Here is a 9,064-nt window from a genome sequence, read left to right on the forward strand (position 1 = left end):
CCGGGCCCTGCCCACTCCGCACTGCCCCCGGACCCACCGCGCTGCCCCAGGGGCTGTAGGTCTGGAGCAGCCTCCACGCTGTGCTCCTGGCCCTGGCCGTGGCCCGTATGCAAGCCTGGGAGGGAGGAGGAATGCTGCGTGGTTGGGGAAGAGATGGGGCCAGGGCGGGGATTTGGGGAGGGATCCAATGGGGCAGTGAGGGGGTGGGGCTGGGGGCGGGGCCAGGGCGGAGATTTGGGGAGGAATCCAATGGGGGAAGGAGGGGGTGGAGTCGGGGCAGGGGGGCGAGAGCCCCTCTGGGCTCCGCCTGTGAGCCGGAGCGGAGGGCAAAATTGCTTGTTTGTCCAGTGTCCCGACCGATGTTCCCGACACGGGACAAACAAGCAAATATTGGGACAGTCCCGATAAAATCGGGATGTCTGGTCACCCTAAAGAAACCCCCTTGGGAGCTGCCAGTGCCACCTGATGTGCCAAGACTACTTCTATTCCTGTTTCCCCTGTCAGCTCAGGACTCCAGCACCCTGTCTTGCTGAGCCAGACACTCGTGTCTGCTCCAACACAGACCCAGGGTCTGAATTACTTGCCCCAAAGCTGCAGGTTTGCATGAAAACAGCTCACAGAAGTGTGCTTGTCTTTAACACTCAGATGCCCAACTCCCAATGGGGTCTAAACCCAAATAAATCTGTTTTACTCTGTATAAAGCTTATGCAGGGTAAACTCATAAATTGTTCGCCCTCTATAACACTGATAGAGAGATATGCACAGTTGCTTGCTCCCCCAGGTATTAATACATACTCTGAGTTAATTAATAAGTAAAAAGTGATTTTATTAAATACAGAAAGTAGGATTTAAGTGGTTCCAAGTAGTAACAGACAGAACAAAGTAAGTCACCAAGCAAAATAAAATAAAATGCGCAAATCTATGTCTAATCAAACTAAATACAGATAAGATCCTCACCAGTTCCAGAATGTTCCCTTTTACAGACTAATCTCCTTTTAGCCTGGGTCCAGCAATCACTCACACCTCCTGTAGTTACTGTCCTTTGTTCCAGTTTCCTTCAAGTATCCTGGAGGGTGGAGAGGCTCCTTCTTTAGCCAGCTGAAGACAAAATGGAGAGGTCTCCCAGGGGTTTAAATAGACTTTCTCTTGTGGTTGGAGACCCCCTCCTCACCCTGTGTAGAATCCAGTCACAAAATGGAGATTTGGAATCACATGGGCAAGTCACATGCCCATGCATGACTCAGGACTTGCAGGTAGCAGCCATTACCCATATGCTACCTTGAAAGTCCTCAGGTAGACTTCTTATGTGGATTGGAGTCTTCCAAGCTCTTTTGTCTGTTAAGTGCTTCCTGATTGAGCACTTAATTTGCACATTCCTTTCCCAAGATGTGACCAAATGTTCTAACTAAGGCTACTTAGAAATCAAGCAATTATACAGCCAATGTTCATAACTTTGAACACACAAATGGTGCCTGCATACAACTAGGATGAACATAACCAGTAGATCATAACCTTTACATAGATATGTTACATGGCATATGTAGCAAAACCCTATTCCAGTTATATCATATATACATTTATAAGCACCCCCCCCATAAAGCGTTATGGGGTAGACCGTCACAGGGAAATTTAGGTTAGATATTAGGAAAAACTTTATAGCTATAAGGACAGTTAAGTACAGGAATAGGCTTCTACGAGAGGTTGTGGAAGCCCCATCATTGGAGGTTTTTAAAAGGAGGCTAAATAAACACCTGTCAGAATGGTATACTTGGTCCTGCCTCAGTACAGGAGGCTGGACTACTTCCAGCCCTACATTTCTATGATTCTATTGTTTTAAAGGATAATAGAAAACAACACCTGTCAGAACAAACAATAGATTAGAGACTTTGTGGTAAGGAAACTTTCAATAGGGTGGGAAATAAATTTTCTAGTTCTAACCTCATTTGGGTGTTTTGGGGTCACTTTGCAACACAAACTAGCCAGTTATAATCTGTCTTTTTATTTACCTTAAATTGGTGTAAATTAATTGTCACATGGATCTCTCTCTACTAGGCTGCAGACCACAAAACTCTAATGAGGATGGCATTTTCTTTAAGCCCATTTTCTAGAACAAGGTGAATATATTTAAAACCTACCAATAGTAATTCCAAGCAACACATTAGTTTTAAGGTCAGTGTGATTATATTTTCATTTTGAGATAATTCTTAAGTTGTAATTAAGTGAATGTCTATAAATATAGAACCACAATGTAAATAGTAAATATGCCATTTACTGAGCTCAAGAGAAATCTGTAGAAGGAAAATGTCATTAGAATTCATAAAAAGAGGAGCAAAAGAATGAACAATCTTATATCTTCTTGAGATTATAGACTACAACATGCCATGCTAACTATTCAAAATGCCACAGAGATCTCACCCTTTCAATGGAAACTCTTCACTGGATACCAATACAGTATTGATGGAGTGGCAGCTGCTGTTCCATAGCTAAGGTTGTACTTCTGGCCCTGATCCTGAGATTGCAGGCAGACCCCTCCCATTGCCCTGAAGCCAGTGGTGGTCCTGGTGGGCAAGGAGGTCATATCATATCAGGTCTATAAAATCATGACTGGTGTAGCGAAAGTAGATAAGGAAGTGTTGTTTACTACTTCTCATAACACGAGAACTAGGAGTCACCAAATGAAATTAATAGGCAGCAGGTTTAAAACAAATAAAAGGAAGTATTTTTTCACACAATGCACAGTCAACCTGTGGAACTCCTTGCCAGAGGATGTTGTGAAGGCCAAGACCATAACAGGGTTCAAAAAAGAACTAGATAAATTCATGGAGGATAGGTCCATCAATGGCTATTAGCCAGGATGGGCAGGAATGGTGTCCCTAGCGTCTGTTTGCCAGAAGCTGGGAATGAGCAACAGGGGATGGATCACTTGATGATTACCTGTTCTGTTCATTCCCTCTGGGGAACCTGTCACTGGCCACTGTTGGAAGACAGGATACTGGGCTAGATGGACCTTTGGTCTGACCTAGTAGGGCCATTCTTATGTTCTTATGTTCAGTAAGTTAGTCCTGGGGCTAAAGTGTACTTCCTTAGGTCCTTAGAAAGAGACCCCTGCTTCTGCATGCCTCAGGTGACTGCGGGGGAAGGAAAGTGCAGGAAAGAGCAGAATGAATGGGTGGGAGATCAAGGAGTTTCACGCCTTCCTGTAAACCTAGTGAAGTCTGCAGTTGGAGAGACCCTTCAGTGACTATTAAATAGATTCTAAGGCCCAAAGGGACCACTGTGATCATCTAGTCTGACCTCCTAACACAGGCCATAGAACTTCTTCAAAATAATTGCTGTTTGAACTACAGCACATCTTCTGTACACAAAAGCATCCAGCCTTGATTTAAAAATTGCCAGTGCTAGAGAACCCACCATGACACTTGGTTAAAAAAAAAAGCCTAATTACCCTCACTGTTAAAAAATGTGTGTTATTTCCATTAACCCTATAACCCACTGAGAGGGGAAACTGGAGCACAAAGAGAGGAAATGATTTGCCAGGTCACACAGCAAGCTGGGGCAACGACAAGAGGATGGATGATACAGTAGTTCGGGTGTGGGCCTGGGACCCAGGAGATTAGGAAACTCATTGTTGCCCTCCATTTCTTTGCTTCCCCTCATCCACTGAGCCTTAGGCTAATTCATCCAGAGCCATATGAACATTGGGGCCAGAGCCTTGGGCCTGGTCTACACATCGATTGCGTACTGGTATAATTATTTCAGGTAGGGGGTGATTTTTCTACCACAATAGTTAAATAGGTACAACCTCTAGTGTGGACACAGTTATACTGGTATAAAGGTGGTTTTATATTGGTGCAGCTTATTCCTCTTCCCTGCAGGAATAGCCACACTTGTATAAAGCACCTTTATAGTGCTATAACTGCATCCACGTTAGAGGACTTGTAACGCTTTAAGTATAGTGGTATAATTTTTGTTTGTAGAAAAGGCCTGGGATGGAGTGTATAAACTCTGCACAAGAACTGAAGAGGTTAAGGAGCAACTCTGGGCCCAGTCGACCCCGCTCAGACACACCTGCAAAGCATACTCCAGATAGAGGTAGAGCTTAAAAGGGAGCCAGACAGCACAGAAGGAGACTGACAAGGCAGGGTGAAGGACCTGCCCTGAGAACGCCTGAGGAAGGGTGCTACAAGAATCTTCTGGAAGGAAGGGCCTGCCTGCTGAGCCCAGAGGGACTGAAGGTTCAACTGGTACTTTTGCTCTTACTAATTTGTAACACAGTGCAAAGACTTTGACAAGAGAGAGGGCGGTAGGAAGTGGCCCAGGGAGGCAGACGTCAGGCTCTCCTGGGTGCTGGACATTTGGTAATCCCTACAGGGCCCTGAGCTGGAGCCTGGTGGAGTGGGATGGCCTAGGCTGCCCTACCAACCCCCCTTCATTAAGAACCCTCAACTTCTAGACTCCCCACAGGAGGCAAGGAATGAAAGGACCTTTTGAAACATCAGCTGGGCTCAGACACTTGTGGGGGTCAATAACTGAACCCCCATATCTTCCTAGGAAACCTGTCACACCAGGGAGAAAGAGGACTAAGTGGTAAACTGACCAAAGGGTCAAATCACCCCCAACAAAAGATAGACCGACACCAGGTGAGGAGGTGGTCCAGGGGCCTAACCACTAGGCGATGCCACCAGCAGACACCATCCATCACAAAGTCTAAGTGAACATTTGAGGTTGGTGTGGTGAGAAAAAAGCACATTTAGTGTTGGAACTATATATATATATATATGAATTTTATAATTAAAACAATAGTCTGAGGTGCACATTATCAATTAAAACAATGGTCTGAGGTGCACATTATCGATACTATACAGGCAAAGAAGAGAAGATGGTAAATCGGCATATCTATGAGGTGGAGTTTGGTTGTCTTGCTTGAGAAGTATTTGGTTCTTGTGCTGTAGAGCAAGCACAGGTGGGGGTAAAGAGCATAGGTGCCTCTTACTCCGCCATTAGGGTCATAGAGTCTAAGGCCAGAAAGGACCAGGATATCATCTAGTCTGACCTCCTGAACATCACAGGCAACTTACCCTACCCAATTTTTCCTGAATTAAGACCAGTCGTCTGGATTGGACTGGAATATTACAAATCTCAGGAGACTAAACTATTGTGTGCCACAGAGAGAGAAAAGGAGGGACCTAGGTGCACCAAAGCCCCTCCACCCCTGGCAGGGAAATGAATAAATGAGATATTCCCAGACAAACCTGGCAAGCGACCTGCATCCCCACACTGCAGAGGAAGGTGAGCCAATCTGATTTAGGGAAAATTCCTTCCTAATCCCAGATATGGTGATCAGTTAGACCAGGGGTGGGCAAACTATGGCCCAGGGACCACATCTGGCCCCTGAGCTCCCGCCGGGGAGCAGGATCCGGGGCTTGCCCTGCTCCATGCATGCTGTGGCTCCGCGCAGCTCCTGGAAGCAGCGGCCTGTCCCTCCTCTGGCTCGTACGCGTAGGGGCAGCCAGGGGGCTCCGTATGCTGCCTCCACCGCAAGCGCCAGCTCTGCAGCTCCCATTGGCCAGACGGGACAGCGTGCAGAGTCGCCTGGCCACGCCTCCGGATAGGAGCTGGAGCGGGGACATGCCGCTGCTTTCAGGAGCTGCTTGAGGTAAGTGCCACCCAGAGCCTGCACCCCTGACCCCCTCCTGCGCCCCATCCCCCTGCCCTAGCCCTGATCCCCCTCCTGCCCTCTGCACCCCTCGGTCCCAGCCCAGAGCACCCTTCTGCACCCACAACCCCTCATCCCCAGCTCCACCCCAGAGCCCGCACCCCCAGCTGGAACCATCACCCTCCCCGCCCCAGTCCGGAGCCTCCTCCCATACCCTGAACTCCTCATTTCTGGCCCCACCCCAGAGCCCTCACCCCCTCACGCACTCCAACCCCCAATATTGTGAGCATTCATGGCCCGCCATACAATTTCCATACCCAGATGTGGTCCTCGGGCCAAAAACTTTGCCCATCCCTGAGTTAGACCCTGACCATGTGATCAAGATCCACCAGCCAAGCACCTGAGAAAATTGCAGAGAATTTACATTTTTAAAAACCCAACATGACATCACATTTATTAACAGCTTAACTTAAAACAATTAAAGAAAAACACACTAATTATTTCCCCATTAAACCCTTCCTGTTGTTTTGTAAAATAGCAAATATCATTTGCTATTCTACATTTTCATCAACATGTGGAACTTGCTCTTTCTACATTTATCATGTTTTAGCATTTTAAAATATGTCAGGCCAAATCTTGTAGTTTTTACTCAGCCAAAATTCCCATATCTTGGCTGAGTAAGAACTGAAGGATTTTAAAGAGACACTTAAAAATATATACAGTACAATAGAACATATAAAGGACAAACATTGGCCAGCTCCTTTTCCTATTGACATCAATTGCAAAAGTCAGATTCTCCTTTATGAGAGCATGATTGGGCCCGTATGCAGTATACTGAAAATACATTTCACTGTAAAATTCCAAGATTATCATTCTGTTTCACTCTGTAGCCTAGAATGTCCGTAGAGTCAGCGTGAAGCGACTGGAAACAGCTACAAGCATGGATGAGGGCTCCTTTTGTTCAGAATATCACCAGGTGCAACCTTTATTGGGTTCCGGGGTCTATCATCACCAGTTTTTAAGGTCTCAGCCATTTTGACTTTATGAATAATACCTGTGCAGTATACTGCTACAGTATGTCATGCAAAGAATCCTAGGTAGGTAACGCAACCAATCATCACCCTTACTCTATAGCTAATTTGCATGCAACAATTTCATTGGTTGTGTGAGGGAGACTGCATGGATGGTGAATTAGTTGGTCCAGCTACCACACCCCTTCAACAGGTTTAGCTACTAGTTTTAGATAAAACTTAGCTGGTTGTAGCGGGGTGATTACCCCGCTCCTGCCCTGAAGGGCTTAAAACAGCCCTGGGGGAAGGTTGTGGCTGACAGCTGCTAAGCTGGGCTGATTGGGAAGCAGCTGCAGCTGGGCCACACCCCATCAGGCCTCAGCTGGCCCTATATAAAAAGGCTGTGAGCCAGAGGCCAAGCAGTCTTTCTCTGCCTTCAGAGGGAGAAGGGCCTGGTTGCAGTGAGCTGGAGACAGGCAGAGGAGCTCCAGCCTAGAAAGCCTTAGGCTGTGGCCTAGCATTGGGTCAACAGGTACTGGGGGTTGCAGAGGCAGCAGGTCCAAACCCAACCTTGCCAGTGATGAGTAGGCTGATACTGTAGTCTGCCCCAGTGAATGGGGGCTAGATGGAGACTGGCAGTAGCCATATACTGAGGTGAGGTGGGGATAGTGGGGGGGGGGTTCCCTGGGGAGGGGAGACCCCAGGGAGTACTGAGGGGTGTACTGCCAAGGGGCAGCACCCCAGATAAAAGGGCACTGGGGTCTGGGTGGGATATGGGGTCTGGAGGACAGGTGGACCACTGGCCTGCAGGGGGCGCTCCAACGCTGAATTGAGCTAATTCCCGGAGACAACCAGTAGGAGGTGCTGCAGGGGTGAGTCTGCTCCTCTACACTGGTTTATAAGTAAAACCATTCTCTTCTATCTGCCAGCCCTGCCAAGATGGAATATGAAAGTCAAACTGCATTCTATCTGGCCCATATAATCAGATTCTCCAGGCTGAGTTGTTGCACAGGTCTGAGGGCAATCCACTGATTTCAGAGAGGTTTAAATAGGTATAACCATCTTGAGTTGGGACCTGCAGTTAAATCTTATGGAAAAATACTAATAATACACAGGCCAGAACAGAATCTAGCTCAGTCCTTCTAGATTACCAACAGATGTAAAGTAGTAAAAACTTCTGAGTTGTCAGCTATGAGTCTGGGATCAAATATGTTGTGAAAAGGGCTACCATTTTTGCAGTCACTCTTTTGAAGTAGAATGGCACTCTGAATTACAGCAATTGACGAATCTAGGGACTTTTGGCTACTAGGATAATGTAAAGTATTGTACGTGCTCCCAATGAATCAACAATTATTGAACTGTTTTAGAGGGGAATCGTAAACAAAACATGCAGGGACTTTATATACTCTAGAGCAGTGATGGGCAATCTGTGGCCCACGGGCCGCACGTAGCCCATCAGGGTAATCCTTTGGCGGGCCACGAAACAGTTTGTTTATGCTGACCGTCTGCAGGCACGGCCGCCCACAGATCCCAGTGGCCGTGGTTCACCATTCCCGGCCAATGGGAGCTGCGGGAAGTGGTGGCTGGCCAGCCTGTGCCACTTCCTGCAGCTCCCATTGGCCGGGAACAGTGAACCGCGGCCACTGCAAGCTGCAGGCAGCCGTGCCTGCGGAAGGTCAGTGTACTGTCCTGCACCCCACCAGACAAACCGAGGTAAATGTACAACTTGCCCTGTCTGCACTAGGATTTTACAATATTAGCTATCGCATAGTAAAAACTCACTTGTGTTCCTGGTTTTGCCAGAGGATGTTGTGAAGGCCAAGATGATAACAGAGTTCAAAAAAGCACTAGATAAATTCATGGAGGATAGGTCCATCAATGGCTATTAGCCAGGATGGGCAGCGATGGTGTCCCTAGACTCTGTTTGCCAGAAGCTGGGAATGGGTGACAGGGGATGGATCACTTGATGATTACCTGCTCTGTTCATTCCCTCTGGGGCACCTAGCATTAGCCACTGTCAAAAGACAGGATACTGGGCTAGATGGACCTTTGGTCTGACCCAGTATGGCCGTTCTTATGTTATATGGGAGAAGCCTTGACTCTAACTCAACTAGTTTATAATATGCTAATGTGTCTATCATATTGCTGTGTCTTCACTTGAGCTTTAGAAGGTCTTAATTAGAAAGAGGATGTGATCTAACTTCTAGTTTAGACAAAGCCTATGTGTGAATAACCTAAAGAGGGGGAAAGTAGCCTAACATTTTAAAATAGTTTCAGTTAATTTAGAAGTTGTTTCACCAACTGTTAAATCAACCAAAAGTAGTGTGTTTATTTTATTTAATTTATTTATTTATATATATATATATATATATATATATATATATATATATATATATAT

This window comes from Terrapene carolina, unplaced genomic scaffold, assembly GCF_002925995.2.
Source record: "Terrapene carolina triunguis isolate 2854851 unplaced genomic scaffold, T_m_triunguis-2.0 Scaffold85, whole genome shotgun sequence".
In the NCBI taxonomy this organism is placed as follows: domain Eukaryota; kingdom Metazoa; phylum Chordata; order Testudines; family Emydidae; genus Terrapene; species Terrapene triunguis.